This window comes from Callospermophilus lateralis, chromosome 12 (genome assembly GCF_048772815.1).
Source record: "Callospermophilus lateralis isolate mCalLat2 chromosome 12, mCalLat2.hap1, whole genome shotgun sequence".
NCBI lineage: Eukaryota > Metazoa > Chordata > Mammalia > Rodentia > Sciuridae > Callospermophilus > Callospermophilus lateralis.
In genome coordinates, this window is record NC_135316.1 from 100,200,522 (window position 1) to 100,217,575 (window position 17,054).

Here is a 17,054-nt window from a genome sequence, read left to right on the forward strand (position 1 = left end):
TTGGCAAGTGGACTCCTGCAAAAGCAAAAGCATGAGAAGCAGACTTGCTTCCTAACAATCCAATCTTAGAATAATCCACCCACTCCATTAACATTAATCCTCATGACCCAAGACCCTATCATATGCCCCACCTCTCCAAACTGTTGATGTGAGAATTAAGGTTCCAAAACATGAATTACTCAAATCACAGTTAAGACTGACGTCTTAAATTCACCTCATTATAAATCTGCTGCAGTCTGGCTGGGCAAAATAACCGGGGGGTGACAAGCAACTTGTGAAGGTTGATACAGTGGGAGCCGCTTTATTACGGGACAGAGAAGTATATATACCCAACTAATTACACACAGCTTAACTTAATTAACATAAACTAGATACAGCAGTCAACCAATAAGGAATCCTCATCATCTTAATGATTACACACAGCTTAACTTAATTGACATAATCTAGACACAGCAGTCAGTCATTAAGGAATCTCCATTACCTTAATGGCTCACTGGCATTACTTCTCAAACCACTCCCCCTGGCAAAATGCCAGGCACCAGCTTGACTTGTCTGTGGTCCTCAACACTTCCCCCTTTTGTTTAATTAAACAACAAGTATGTGGCTTAGGGACCGTGCCTGTTTTAGGTTGTCCAATACTACATATGGTCCTTACCCATCATTGGATGGTCTGACCTCAAATCGTCAGCCTCTTGTCTTAGGTTGGTACCATTGTAATTGGATCTTACCCGTCTTTGACTACCAGCCCAACTCACTTAGCCATACTTGTGGATACACAAACACCATAAACAACCTGCTACAAGCAGAAGGGGAGGATACAAAATGCCACGATACCAAGCCAATTGATGGCTCCAAGTAAAAAGCCCTTGGAAAAATTGTACCACAGATGACACCATCAGCAAAGATACCCCGGTACTACCACAATTCGTTGCATCAACAGATAGTTCACAATGCGTATAAGTAACACATAGCCCAGGTAAATCATAGTCCAGGTAAGTTTAAAGCTCAATAGATTAATTAAATCACAGTCCAGGTAAGTTCACAGTCCAGGTAAGTTCTGCAGGCAGCTAGCTTGATCCGAAGTCTCGTCCGGTTCTCAGCAACACTGGAAATCCCTCCACCCTCGTCCTCACCGGCATTGGGACAAAGGCAGGAACTCCGGCAATGGCTAAAGAAAATCCTGTAGCATTCCAGTAGGCACTAAGAAAACAACCTTCCGAACAATTTAGTACATTATCTCAAGGTTTTTTACATTTGAAATAGGCCTTAATGGAGTTCATTATTCATTAGCCTCCAGGAGTGGGAGAACCATTGTAGTTATTGACATTGGAAATGACCAAACTTCAGGGGCACGTCTTCTGTCCCTGGCTGCAGCGTCCCTGGGCAGCCCCATGGCTGTGGCCGCCACTTGGAAAGTCCCTATCGTGTTGTGACCAGCTTGTGCATGCGACAGCCACTGCATGGCTTCATTCACCCTCCAGTAACGAAAAGTATTTAGTAGTAGCCTTTTATTGAAATTTCTTCCCTGATAGTCCTTCTTCCTCTGAACTTTCTTCCTCTTTCTGACTAGAGTTCCTGGGCTTTTATCAACGGATGCCCTAACTGTTCTTGGTTCCACTGGGGTGCCTCCTTCCCTTAATAATTTACTTAACACCCCTTCCATATTTTCTAACAAAGACAATACAACACACCTGTTGAGAGCCACAGCCGAAGGGGCCCCAGCAAACTTTCAGACTGCCAGCTGATGATTGGCTCACAGCAGCCCCAGCAACATCTAGCTGATTGGCTCCTCTGCGGTGAAGCTCATTGGGCTGTTTCCCTGCCCTTTCAGGTCACGGAGCTGCTCATTGGGGGACTTTTTGGCTCCACCCATGCGACCCAGCCAATCGGCCTCAAGAGGAAGAGGATTGTGGGAGGTGTGGAGGCTGGTGGTTGGGGAGTGTGGCTTGTGGGAAGCCGGTGGTGGCAGTTGGGCTCTGAGGGTTTTTTCCTGAGGAGCTGTTTTCTTTGGCTTGTGTGGTTCTAAAAATAAAGTTAGTTTCTTTTGACAAGTGGCTCCTGAATTGTGCCCAGCCAGACTGCAGCACACACCAAAACAAAACAAGATAAAAATACACTGTATCAATCTTTTCCATTTTCTCGAAATGGCCATTCTTCCTCTCGCCCTATCTACTTCTAGGGATGAGCATATTTGCCCCCATCCTATCTATCTAGGGATGGGCAGCTTTTCCTCATCACTTACCCCCGAGTGTCCCAGGGTTCCCCGTATGGGCCACCATCTGCCGCAGTCTGGCTGGGCAAAATAACCGGGGGGTGACAAGGAACCTGTGAAGGTTGATACAGTGGGAGCCACTTTATTGCTGGATAGCAGAGGTATATATACTTAACTAATTACACACAGCTTATTTTAATTAACATAAACTAGATACAGCAGTCAACCAATACGGAATCCTCATCATGTTAATGATTACACACAGCTTAACTTAATTGACATAATCTAGACACAGCAGTCAGTCATTAAGGAATCTCTATCATCTTAATGGCTCGCTGGCATTACGTCTCAAACCACTCCTCTTGGCAAAGTGCCAGGTGCCATCTTGACTTGTTTATGGACCCTAACATCTCCCCCTTTTGTTTAATTTAAATAACAAGTATGTGGCTTAGGGACCGTGCCTGTTTTAGGTTGTCCAATACTACATAAATCCATGAAATATGTAATAAATAGCATATAAAGTCATCTTGCTGTATGGATAACAGAAAGTTGAATGCAATGCTGTATTAATTAGAGTTCTCCAGTGAAACAAAATTGATAGTATGTATGCCTCTTTGTGTCTTTATATGAATGAGAACCAAACACATATTTTATTTATAAATACATAATATTTATATTCATTTATTATAGGAATTGGCTCCCATGATTATGAAGGCTGAGAAGTCCACCATCTACAAACTGGGCAACTAGGAAAGCCACTGTTGTGAAGGAGAAGATGGATGCCCCAGTTCAGGGACCAACCCTTCAAGCCTTCTCTCAGTATCTCCATGCTCTGTCCCCCAACCAGCCTTCCTGGGCTGAACTCCAAGAGCTCCCTTGCCACTATTTGTGCTGCAGACAGACTGGATCATCCTGTTCCTGCACTCAGTCCTCACTCTCCTATGATTTGGTGCTCTTCCCCTCCGTCCACCTGGAATGGGTCTCAACCTCCTCTTTTGTATTTACCAGTTGAAATTCCATCCATAGAATGGGCTGAGAGCAAGGGTGAATCCACCTTCCTGCTATCTTTATGTTTTATTCAGGTCCTAAACAGATTAGATGATGCCCTCCCACATTGGGAAGAACCATCTGCTTTACCTGTTCATGAATTCAATTAACAATCTCTTCTGGAAACACCTTTGCAGACACACCCAGAAGTAGTGTCTTATCAGCAATCTGGCAGTCCTTGGCACATTAAGTGAACCATCCCATATATTCATCATGGAGGGGAGCATCAATTCTCCTAGGGAATAGGAGACGTCAATTAAGTCAATAGCAAAATAGTCCACAGAGGAGGTTGGACCAAGTGTTACGGAGCTTGAGATAGATCTGGGGAGACCTCGCAGAGGAAGAACCATATATCCTGGACTTTGAAGGATGAGTGGGATTTCAACTGCAAATGTGAGAGAGGGGGGTGAGGCTCATTGCAGGTGGAGGGAGTGGAGAGTGCAGAATCATAGGAGAGTGAAGACTGAGTGCAGGAACAGGATGATCCAGTCTGTCTGCAGCACAAATAGAGAGTTGCTGGAGCTCAGCCTAGGAAGGCTGGCTGGGGACAGAACACAGAAACCTTAGCCACTGAGAGAGGGCTTGAGGGGTTTATCCCTGAAAGAACACGTTTAGAGGAGTTTCAGGACGATTGATCTGGAAGCATTATGCTTTGGCAGTATCGAAATACAGAAGATATTTCCGTCACATGGGAAGGTAGCTAGTTGCTATTGCACAGATAAGCTTACTACTTGCCTTGGGCCAGAGCCAACTCAGATGCAAATTCCATTTCAGTATCATTTTGAAAGATCTCTCTGCCACTCATGATGTTTTCTGGAAAGTATAGGAAACCTGAAAACCAAAGTCATCTTTTAAAAACGTTGTGTATTTGAGTGTCTTTAACTTCAGCTGTAGCATCTGTGGTCACAGGTAGCAACTTGAATTTGGCAATTGCCTATATAGTGACAGATATCAACACAGCACTTAAAAATATTAACTCAAATGATTATCATAATAATCCCTTGTAGGAGACTGGGCAGTCAGTCAGGGAAAGGCCAGTTATGTGCTCAAGGCCTCACAGCTAGTAAGTAGTGGGGCAGGAGTTGGACTCTGGCATCTGGCTCCAGAGCCCATACTATGGGTCCCTGTGGGACCCACTGGGAACTTGGGGGAGGTGAGAGGCACCCCAGGGTTCGGAGGGTATCAGGAAACCAAAGGTTAGCTAGAAAGAGCTGCTTTCGTTTTCTTGCAGAAGGAGGCTAATAGGAGGGGCACACTTTGACCTATTGTGTTTTCCAGAGCCTAGAGGGTCAAGACCTTGTGACTGTCACACCCTACCGCAGACTTCTCTCTCCCAAATCCTTCTCCAACTCACCTAGAATCTCTATTTAAGATGGATTCAGATAGGATGGTTCCCCTCTAAAGAACAAGAACACCCCTGAGAAGTTTAATTTACCTTAACTGTCGTTCATATTTTGAAGAGACATTTTATTTACACTTTTTAAATTTTATTTTATTTTATTTTTTTTTTACTTTTTAATGAACTTTTATTTTTATTTATTAATATGCAGTGCTGAGAATCGAACATAGAGCCTCATACATACTAGGCAGGTGCTTTACCACTGAGCCCCAGCCCCAGCCCTATTTATACTTTCTGATTATGTAAAATCCATGGAACCCAGAGCGTTTTCTTCAGAATTTATCAAATATGGATAAAGTCATCCTTTGAGGGCAGGCTTAAAATAAGTAACTACAAAGAAATGAACTCTATTTTGTCTCCAAGAGAAGTTTGAGGAGGGAAGTTCCAAAGAACACTTTGGCATCAGGCTGCACTACATGAATTACATATATGTTTGCTTTCAGTGCCTGCTTTGATATGCTTGATTTTAAAATGCGTTTTATTCTTTTATGGGACTTGTGTAAAAGAAGGGGCTAGTGTTCCGTATTAAGCTCGCCTCTCCTTGCTCATACAATCAAACTGTACTTCCTGGGCTTCTGCTGTCTAGGTGAGGTCATATAGCTAGTCTTGGACAAAGGAGTATGGAAAGAAGTGCAGTGTTTGCCTTCTTTGATTTCTCCATATGTTTGTCTTCCCCCTGACTGTTGGTTAGAAAATCTTCCAAGGATGCCTGGGTTTCCATCTAGAAGAAGCAGCCTGGGACCTTGAATGACTGTGTGGAGCAGAGCCCCTTGTTGACCACCAATGCATGTTGAACTGTGACTCCTTTTTGATTAAGCCCATCAGATTTGAGCATTGTATGTTAAGGAGTGAGTTTCTCCTGACAAATCCACACCATACCTCATAGATTCTGAAGATATTGTGAATGGTGCTATAGGAGATACCTACTATGTGTCTGAACCCTACGTCTGTGAGCACTGGACTGACTCAAAGGCTGTTCTTGGATTTATCTAACACTTGTGCTATCCCTTTTAGTCCCCAGGGTAAGTTCTTCCCAATTCAGGCTGTATTTCACTGGTAACTACTGACAATCAGACCACTGCCTGAGCAGTTGTGAAGACAGTAAGCTGTGAGTCTGGTAAGAGGCTCTATCCAGGGTTCCATTTTACCAGGTTGTTATAGCTCAGTCTCTTCAAGTGACAGTCACAAGTAGTAATGCACAGAACTGGAAAAAAAAGATAAAGGTTTCTAAGTAAAAAATTTTAAGACACCTTCAGATAAGATGTTATTGGTGTGATATTCACAAATGTAGGCAAATTTATGCCTCTACAATTCTGGTTAAGTTTCACTCTCCCTAAAATGTGTCCTGAATCTTTCCCATGTTTTCTTGAATGTGTGCTTTGAGATTACCAACTATCAGTACATAGTAGAGTCTAACCCAAAGTGCCAGAACTTCCCATAACATTACCAGACCACAGATTTCCCAGAGAATTAGAAATCTATTTTCATGTCACTTTTACATTCTCTTCTTGTGTCCTCAGGGAGAGATGTACACAAATTCATTCTATGCTTGTTGGGTAATGAGGCAGAGTGCAGACCAGTCATTTGAACACAAATGACTAAATTCTCATGTATTAAGCTCAAACACTCTCAGTAGAGTCAGTAAATGAATGGATTTCTCTGGCAGCTCAAATTTCCCAAATGCATATCTTTATCTATAACCAGGTAGATTTCACTGGTGTAGGGATAACTTATGGTAGATAGAAGTCTGTACATTGTTGTCTACAGGTCTCCTAAAAGATCCTGAAGCAAAACATAAATAATCTTGTATATAAATGCAGGCTATGATTCTGCAAATTAGCTGCTGACCATCATGATGAATAAGAATGCTTTTTGGTATTTTGTTTGGTGGTATCAAAATCAGAGTGAGCTCAGGAGCAATATATATATATATATATATATATATATATATATATATATATATATATATATATATATTCTTACTCAAAACAATTGAGAACTGTTTATCTGCTTAGCTCTGGATTAATTGAGACTCTAGTATTCCATGTTAGTCAGCTTTTTGTCACTGTGACCAAAATACTTGACAAAAACATCTTAGTAGAAGAAAAGTTTATTTGGGGCTCATAGTGTCAGAGGTTCAGTCCATCCTCAGCCAGGTCCATTTCTCTGGGCCCAAGATGAGGTGGAATATCATGGTGGAAGGGCATGGAGGAAGAAAGCCAGGAAGCAGAGAGCGAGCAAGCCATCAGGAACAGAATATCAACTTCAGAGGCACACTCACAGTGACCTCCTCCCTCCAGCCACACACTACCTGAATACAGTGACCACCGAGTATGGTAGTCCTTTCGAATCATTTATCTACCAAATAGATTACTTCACCAATTAGGTCCCAGTTCTCAAAATCTAATCATTTCACTTATGAACATTCTGGACATTTCTGCATTGCCCATAAATGAGCTTATTGGGGGCACCTTATCTCCAAAACAACATAGTCAAATACCTTTGTGTATTTATTAATTTCAATTGCTTATCACTTTATCAGAACTGCATTCTTTTATGTGAATACTGAATGACAGATGATATAGCCTGAAATTATCTTGGAGATGTTGTAGTTCAATCTCTTCAAGTGACAATCACACACCTAATAATGCATGGAACTGGGAATAAGTTCACGGAATATGAGTCAAAACTCCAAAGGAGATGTTATTGTTCCAATATTCACAAATATAGGCAAATTCCTGCTCTGAGGACTTAAATGGGCTCTAGGAGGGATATGATTGCATATAAAAGAGGTCCAAAAGCTATGGAGCATTATATTAAATAGTTATAATTTCTTCTTTTATTATAAACATTTATTGAGCATCTATAGTACGCCAGGCACTGCTCTTAGTCACTTAGATTCCACAGCAGACAAATCAGAGTCCGTGAAGCACATATCCTAGTGCTGGACAGATAATATATAATAGATTTCTAATGCAAGGTCAGGAGGTAACTGATGAGGCTGTGATATAAAATAAAATGTGGTAAGTGATAGGGAGGGATAGGTGCTGCTCTCTTAAGTAGTGGTCAGGCAAGACCTTACTGAGCAGGTGCACTTGACCAGAGGCCTGAGAAGGGAAGGAGTGAGCCATGAGGCCACATGAAGGAAGAGGGCCAAGCTAGAAAAGTGGGGAGTTCCGCATAGGGTTGTCATTCATAACCATGGACTTGAATGATGCTATCTAGAAAGAGCTGTTGTTGCAAGCGTCTAGACGGACAGGAGAAGCGCTCTGAGGCATTCTATCACTTAGAAGATGCAAGGGGAAGAAGCGCCATCAGTGGAGACCAGGAAGAAACAAGCCCCTGATGTCCCTGAAGTCAAGTGAAGAAAACGTTTCCGGAGAGTTGAGCAAGCGTATCCACACAGAAACAGGCATGATTAGTTCCCCACTTTCCCTTGCATATAAAAACAGATCTCACTTGGATTAAGCACCTGAATGTGAAGGGTAAAATTCACCAAAATTTTTAGGAGGCACTGTAAGCAGATACCTTTGTGACCTCGATGAATAAAAGTATGTCTCTAAAAAGACATAAACAGCACACACCACAATGGGGAAAAACTAATAATTAAAAAGGTCTATTCATCAAAAACACTTTTAAAAATGTAAAAAGACAAAGCACAACTGGGAAAAGATATCACCAGAAGCTTCTTAGAAATCCCGACTATGTGAAGAATTCCTGAGCTGGGGTGGTGGCTCAGTGGCAGAGCGCTTGCCTAGCATTTGTGAGGCACTGGGTTAGATCCTCAGCCCCCCCAATAAATAAATAAATAAATAAATAAATAAATAAAATGTATTGTGTCCATCTACAACTAAAAAAAATAAAAATAAAAAATGAAAAGAATTCCTGCAAGTTCGTAGGACAAAGACATGAAACCCAATAGAAAAGTCAGCAGATGACAAAATGAGGCGTTTCCCTTTAGGGAAAACATAAATGGACAAATAAACATATGTAAACATGTTCTACCTCGTTAGTGATTCAGAAAAATGCAAATTTAAATCCTCAGAGGTTATCCAACATTGGCAAGGACATAGAGCATGTGGGAGACATCATTCACTGTGGGTGATCGTATAAATTGGTACAACCACTTTGGGGAGCAATTTTGGTATTTTCTAATAAATTTGAAGTTGCACATACTCTATGGCCTGGTAATATTCCTCTAGAGAAACTGTTGCCCATTTACATCAGGAATCCTGAGCAAAAATGATCATGATCATAACAGCACCATATATAACAGCAAAACAAAACAACAAAAAAGTAAATGTCATCAAGAGAATGAATAAATTATGATGTAGTCAGAGTAGTATCCAGCCTCCAAGGTGCCTCCAACATCACTTCCTGATATCACAGAGTAGAGCTGACCTGGATAACCAATAAGATATTCCAAGGTAAGGTTATAAAAGTCATTGTGACTTCTGCCTTCCTCTCCTGGATCTCTTTGACTGGAGGAAACCAGCTACCATGTTGTAAGGATATTCAACCAGTCCACGTAGAAGTAGCCACATGGAAAGGAACTGAGATTTTTTTTCCCAGCACCCAGAAGCAACTTTCAGTCACATGAATAAGCCATCTCAGAAAAGAATCCTCCACCCTAACCAAGCCTTCAGGTGACTGCAAACCTAGCCTATATCATGGTGATCACCTGGTGTGTGAGACTCTGAGTTACAACAACTCAGTTAGGCCTCCCCTAAGTTTCTGACTTATGGAAGCATTTTATTGTTGTTTTGAGCTGTTGAATTTTGGAGTAATTTGTTGTAGAGCAAAAGATAACTCATTCAAGCATGTAATGGAATATTGCACAGCAGTGAAAACAAGCTATAGTCACAAATAAAAAATAATGTTGAGAATAAAATCAAATTAAAAGATATGCACAATTGCTGCCACTTTTATAATAAAGTTCATAATACTGTTAGAGATATACATATGTATAGTACAATTATGTAGGATGACAAGGGAATAAAAAGCCCAAAATTTAGGAGAGTGCAACCACCTGTGAGAGAGTAGGAAGCGACAAGCAATCAGAGAGATTCATGAAGGTTTCTAGTAGAAATATTCTACTTTTTAAGCTTCCTGGTGGGCTCAGTGATATTTATGATATTAATCTTTATAACTTTGGAGTCTATGAAAAAAATGTCATAATAACTTTTTTTAAAAGGTGGGAATGATCAACTATGTGCAAAGTTTCTGAGAAACCAATGACATTAAGGACAAAGGACTGACCATTGGATCTGGTAAGACCTCAGTCTTACCTTAATGAGCAGGAGTTAGTGAATCGTAGGTCAAGGCCTGCCTGGAGTCAGATGAACAGAGAATGTGTGTGAGGAGGTAAAGAAGGCAAGTACCAGCAAATGCTATGAGACTCTGCAAAGAAGGGCAGAAAAATAGGGTGAAAGCGAGAGTAGAACAAAGAATATACATTTTGCATAGGAGATTTTATAGGGCCCAACAGAAAGTAAAAAAAAAAAAAAAAAAAAAAAAGATGTTTCAGAAAGAGATCATATTTGTTCTTGAATGGTTGCAAGATGATAAGACATGGTTCCAAAATGAGAGATGGAGCCCGCTTTGGATAAGAGCACAAGTATTGTACATTGATATTATTAATGAATTCATGGTAGTGCCAAGACTGGGCAGCAGTTTTCATGCCAGGAACAGAGCACAGACTCAGGCGATCTTAATTAAGGCAAGACAATGGGTGATGAGGAAGACATCAAAACCATCCCTATTATTGTAGAACAGGAATGAAGACAAAATCATGAAGCAAATACTTTGCTTGCAGAAGCCACCAATGACCTTTCCTTTGTCCTTGTTGGCCTCCCTCCTTTCAGATTCTTTTGGCAGACTCAACCTCTCACAACCTGATCTAAGTTGAGAAAATCACACTAAGGTATAAGAAGTAAGCAAGCTCACATGGTTGCCTTTCTAGGGAGCGTGGACACTTGAATTCTATTCCATAGTTGAAGGTCAAATTTGGAATCTTTAGGTCTCTCTTTCCTCTAATATGTGACTCCATGAATTTGAAATCCTAAGCAGACATCATCTCAACACAATTCAAATCACTTGGAGGGCAGGTGTTAACACTACAATTTAAATGACGAGATGTGAGACCCATTTATGAGGAAGCCACCCTTCTTCTTTGTATAGGTGTAGTTGAATGAATATGTCATGAACATCTTAGAATTCAGACATTACACAACTGGACCAGGGCTAAAGACGGCACCAAACCACCTCTCTGCTCAGGGATCACACCTGAGAAGGGAAGGCAGGTTTCCTGATGTCAAATGCCTGGGAGAAGACAAATTCTTGTTAGCTCGAGTCCATCTCAGCGATAATAGAGTCTAATTTTACTAAGCACATACAATGTTCAGGCACTATTCTGATTTGCAGATATGAAGTCATTTGACAAGGTGAGAGACGTCCCACCGTGGGCCAGGGAACTCAGGAGACACAGAAGCCCTTAGACCAGTCACTCCGTGCACTACACTCTAATTCTGGGACTAATCCTCAGAGGCACTGGTATCCTTACCAAGGGCCTGTGAGATCCACACAGGAAAACCTGAGAGCTAAGAGGGACAACTGAGGCCAGGACTAGGAAACACCAGAGAGAAAAGGAAGGTCCAAGAAAACGTATTCAAAGACAGACCATGAAAACTGCTGTGTCCCCAAAGTTCATGTCTTGGAAAGTGGTTCCGAGAGGCGGGACCTAATAAAAGTTGGTAGGGTCATGGGGGCTCTGCCCTCAGCGGAGCATTAACACTATTATCTCAGGAGTGGGTCCCTTATCTCTGGACAAGAACCTCTCTTACTCTCTTGCCCTCTCTTGTCTTTCCACCCTGGATGATAAGTCGAAGGTCCTCAGAAGATGCTGGCTCCTTGATCTTGGATTTGCCAGTTTCCAGAACTATAAGCCAATATATTTCTTTTTTCATTATCCACTACCCAGTGTGTGGTATTCTGTTTTGGCAGGACTAAGAGAGTGTTGATAAAACTACAGTAACAAAGAGCCTAGAGAGGATATTCAAGAAGGCAGTGCATTACATTTAAGTAAAAAAGGAATTATTTTCCTAACAGCATTAGAGGTTTGAAATCAAATATTGGTAGGCCAAATCTTAGATTTTTTCATGTTTAATACCCTGTACTTAAATCTAGTTTGGAAGTGAGTAGCTAGCTCTTCTCCTACATCAAGAACCACTACATAACCGCTGACAGAGTGTTCTACATTCCCTAAACCAGAAATATCGGAATCCTAGAAATATTTCGCTGATTCTACAGTCTTTTAAAAGGGCTTTCTCATCATGGTTCTCACACTTTGATCTTTCAGCTCTGCTGCTTCAAATTCATTTGACTAGAATCCGTCCTCGTGTCCTAGACAGAAATAAGGTCAGTCCATGTGAAGGTTTGTTCTAAAAATTTCAGTTTCTATTCTTGTTCCAGCAGTAGGCTGATCCAAGTAGGGGGATCTGTGGGTTTTTTCTTTTTTTCAGTCTTTTCTTCTTTCCATGTCATAGGTCAAAAGCTGTAGCATTTTTTTGCCTCTGAGCCAGTGAGAAGAAAGAAAATTGTGACTGTGACAGCCGCCTCCAGTGAGGGAAGGGGTCATTTCTTGGTTCCAAAGTGTATCTGGCTATGCTCCTACAAAGCATCATCTGGTCATTATTTTTTGGAAATAGAGAAGCAAAAACTGTGGATGGGGGCGAGAGTGGTAATGACATTCCACAGCAGAGCAGAGAAGACTGTGGGAGCAGAAGTCCAGGATTGGCCACCCCTTGCTGCAGGCTGCATTCAGCAGGGCAAACACGCTTCTGTGTGAATCCAGGTTAATTGCTGCTAAAATTATACTGGATTTTTTTTCATTCTTTATTGTCAAAAGAGGAAAAAAATCTATGAAATTCTGCAATTAATTGCTTAATGAACAAGAATAAAATCAGGAAGTCTTCAGCACTTGTCCTTAACAAACCCTGGAAAAGAGTTTTCTTCACGGACAGGCTCAGGCCTGCCTGGTTTGGGGAATCAGTGTTTACGAGGACAAGAGTACGTCTGGATAGCTCTACTCATTTCTAATACCATTGATGTCAGCTTGGGTCAAGAATCTATTGTGCTGTTGAAGACCTGGTATGTCCTGCATGGGGAACCGTGTCTCCTGTTACATCCCGTGTGGGCTGAGTTGTGTCTCTTCAAAATCCATATATTGATGTCCTAATTGCTTTTTCAAATAGGGTAGTTAAAGAGTAATTAAGGTCAGACCGGCTCATTAGAGTGGCCCTAATCCAACATGACTGGTCTCCCTGTGAGAAGAGATCGGGACACAGATACACACAGTAAGACTGAGTGAAGCTACCATAAGAGGGGCTGATCAAAAGCCAGGGAGAGAGACCTCAAGGGAAACCAGCCCTGTCACACCTTGATCTTACTCCTTGACCTCTTGCCTCTTAGGGTCAGTCTCTGTCCTGAACCCATCCCTTAAACTGGAGGCCAATAGATTTTTTTTTCTCTAGAGAACCAGTTAGTAAACGTTTTAGTCTTTGAATAACAGAGGGAAAAGAAAGAATATTATGTAGGTGCTATGTAATAATAGCAGTATTCGCAACAGCTAAAAGGAACAGAATCCAAAAGTCCATCAATGGATGAATGAATAAACAAAATATGGCACACCTGTACAATGGAATACTATTCAGCCTTGAAAGAGAAGGAAACTCACAATGGATTTTATTACTCAGCAATAAAAGAGAATAAAATCATGGCATTTGCAGGTAAATGGATGGCATTGGAGAAGATAATGCTAAGTAAAATTAGCCAATTTCCCCAAAAAACAAATGGTGAATGTTTTCTCTGATATAAGGTAACTGACTCATAGTGGGGTAGGGAGAGAGAACATGGGAGGAATAGACGAACTCTAGATAGGGAAGAGGGATGGGAGGGGAAGGGAGGGGGCAGGGGGTTAGCAAGGATGCTGGAATGTGATGGTCATCATTATCCAAAGTACATGTATGAAGACATGAATTGGTGTGAACATACTTTATACACAAAAGAGATATGAAAATTGTGTTCTATATGTGTAATAAGAATTATAGTGCATTCCACTGTCATGTATTTAAAAAATAAAAGCAATTAAAAAAAAGAGAGAAGGAAACTCTGACACAGGCTGAAACACAGGTGAAGACATTATTCTAAGTGAAGGAAGCAGACACAAAAGAATAAGTATCATGTGACCCCACTTGCATTAGGTTTCTAGAATAGACAGATTTTTAGAGACAGAAACTAGAATAGTGGTTATCAGAAACCGGGTGGAAGGGGGAATGGGAAGTCATGATTTAATGAATACAGAGTTGAAACTCTATGGGACGAGGGAATAGATATGGAAATAGTGGTGGCTGTCTCACAGTGTTGTGAATGTACTTAATTTTACTCTTAAGAATGGGTAAAATGATAAGTTTTATATTATATATAGTTTACCACAACTTCTAAAAGTCTATTAAGAAACATGAAAGGGAAGGCAGGGGGCAGGGGGTTGGGAGAAGAGGCAAGTGTAGCCCCATTGACTGTAGTTTGCTGACACCTGTTCTAAAACAAGCAGATCACCTGTAACGATCAGCACCTGTCATCCAGTGTAGTAACTAATGTCTGGAAGGTCCTCATATTTGCCCTCTGGCACGGCCTAAATTCCTCACATTCCTTCTTGGTTGCTCACTTCTGGGAACAACTCTGTCTTGGTGGTTCTCAAACTCAAGCCTCCGGGTATTTGTTTTGTCTGTTTCCCTATCATCCTGCACTGCAGAGGTCTCTGAGGTCTTTGAAGCCCGTCCACCAGGGCTACGAATGGAGATGCCTAAGGGGAATGCTTGGGGAATGACTTATCCATGAGAGTTATGAACAAGTTAGAGAGGATGATTCTAGTTCGATTGCAACAGGACCACTACTTAATTCTTGAAATAAGAAAACCAAACCACCGAATCTATTGCTTACCATAGCAAAGGAGAGCTCTGCTGGATGGGCTCAGTCTCTCCAAGCAGAATAGAGTGCTGAACGCATTCCCATGTTTACAGCAGCACAACTCACAATCACCAGACCACAGAACCAGCCTAGGTGTCCGTCAGGAGGAATGGTAAAGAAAATGTGGTGTAGATACATAATGGAGTTCTGTTCAGCCATTCAGAAAAATGAAATTATGTCATTTGCAGATAAATGGAAGGAACCTGAGGATTGTATGTTTCTTTTCATATGTGAAAGAGGTGGGTGGGTGGGGGGAATCTCACAAAAATAGAGGGGAGACCAGTAAATAGAGGAAGAGGACCAGGGAAAGGGTGAGGGGAAGAAAAGGATGGATAATGGAAACCAAAATTAACCAAATTATATCATTATATTTGTGTGTATATTTGAATATGGAATTATGAATTCCACTATTATGTATAATTATAATCCACCAATAAGAATTAAGAATGAAGCTCAAAGAAACAAATATATATATTTGTATTTATTTATGTATGTATATATATTTTGTATATACATATATATGTATAAATGTATATTACATATAAATATATGTATAAAAGGAAGAGGATTATACATACACACACACACACACACACACACACACACACACACAGGGTGGGGGAGGGGGAGAGAGGGAGAACTGTCTTACACAGGGTTTGGAAAACAGCCCCTCTGTGGAAGTGTGGCTTCCATCGGAGCTGTTGTTCATTGGTTGACACTCAGAGGTGTGTTTCTTTAAGGCCTGCAGACCACTGATTGATCAGCTGGTGCAAGTACCCTCACTGAGGTAAGTGGTCATTGATTTATTGACCAGATGTAAAACCAGTTCTGGTGGTGACTTCTTGCCATGGCTACGGGACAGTCAGTCCTTTTATGGCTTGCAGGAATTCTAATTCTAAGACATAATCTGTGCAGTTGGCCCCCTAGCTGACTTCTCTTTTTTTTGTAGTCCCATAAAGATGACAACCACTTCAAGATGAACCTGCACACCTCCTTGTTAGTCACTGGCTTCCAGAAACTTACCAACATGGGTGGTGAAGGCAAACTTCAGACCCTTTTAAAGAAACACACGACCACAGAAGTTACTGCTGACAATCTGGGAGAGGAAAGGAAGAGTTATATGACCAAGTCAACAATGGGAATAATGAACAAGGGTTTTCCAAGAACCAGGTGTTTTGATCCATGGCTATGTCTGCCTGCTACTGAGTAAGAGGCTTTCCAAGGAGAAGTGGAAAAAGAAAGCACAAATCTGGTTGGATTTGCATTGTGGATGCCCATGAAAGTACTCTCAGTGGTTATTGTAAAAAAGGGAGAGGATAATCTTAGACTAACTGATACCACTGTGCCTGGTTGCCCAAGGCCCAAAAGACCTGGCCAAATCCAAACTTTTGGACCTCTCTGGAGAATATTATATCTGCCAATATGTGACTAGAAAACCCTTGACAGAGAAGGTAAGAAACCCAGGACCAAAGGGCCTAAGGTTGGGCATCTTGGTTCTGCATACATTTGTATTGCTCCAAAGATAGAGCAAACTAAGAGAAATAAAGAGTCCACAGAATATGCTGAACTTTGAACCAAGAGAAAGAAGGAAGCTAAAGAAAAACACCAAGAACAGATTGCCAGGAAACAGAAGTAGTCTCTCTAAGGGCTTCTGTCTCCAAGTCTCAGTTCAGTTGAAAAAGAAGATTTGCTAAAAGTAACAGATAAATACGACCCCCACAAAAAAAAAAAAAAATCCATGGAGCTGAGGCTATAGCTTAGAGGTAGAGCGCTTGCCTAGCATGTGTGAGGCACTAGGTTCCATCCTCAGCACCACATAAAAGTAAATAAATAGACAACAAAAAAGAAATTTTTAAAAAATATCCAAAGCAAAATAGTAAAATAAAACCCTACCCACTCCACCTATCCTCATGGAGAGGACTCAGATCGAAGGGAACATTTGGAAAGCTGTTTACTCCAAAAACGCCAGGGCGTAGAAATCTTGGAGATTTCCAGAATATAGAGATCCTGGTAACCTGTTCCAAGAATCTCCACAGCAAGAAAGACATAAGAAGATTCTTAAGTCTGTGACAAATGTGACCAACACCTCAGAATCCTGCAGGAACCTCGAAGCCACCAGCGATGCTCCTGGGGGCTGAGAATCATGAGCACCTCGCTAGATATGCAGCAGAACTCAGGCCCTGATGCCACCTATCACAACACAGCCAGTGTGGCACCAGAGCAAAGGAAGGAAGCCTGGTGTGGAGCAGAAAATGATGGGACGTTACTTCTTACTGAGGAAAGGCTGGGGATCCTACCTGGGTCTGAACTACAGGTGAGACAATGTAAGACCAGGTAGACCACTAGGGGGTGATAGAGTCCCATGACTAA

The 17,054-nt window shown here is 41.4% G+C and overlaps 1 pseudogene; it reads left to right on the forward strand.

The window, feature by feature from the left end:
* LOC143411509 (small ribosomal subunit protein eS6 pseudogene) overlaps positions 1–16,361 on the forward strand; it is a 58,005-nt pseudogene extending 41,644 nt beyond the window's left edge.
* Positions 16,362–17,054: the final 693 nt, after the last annotated feature.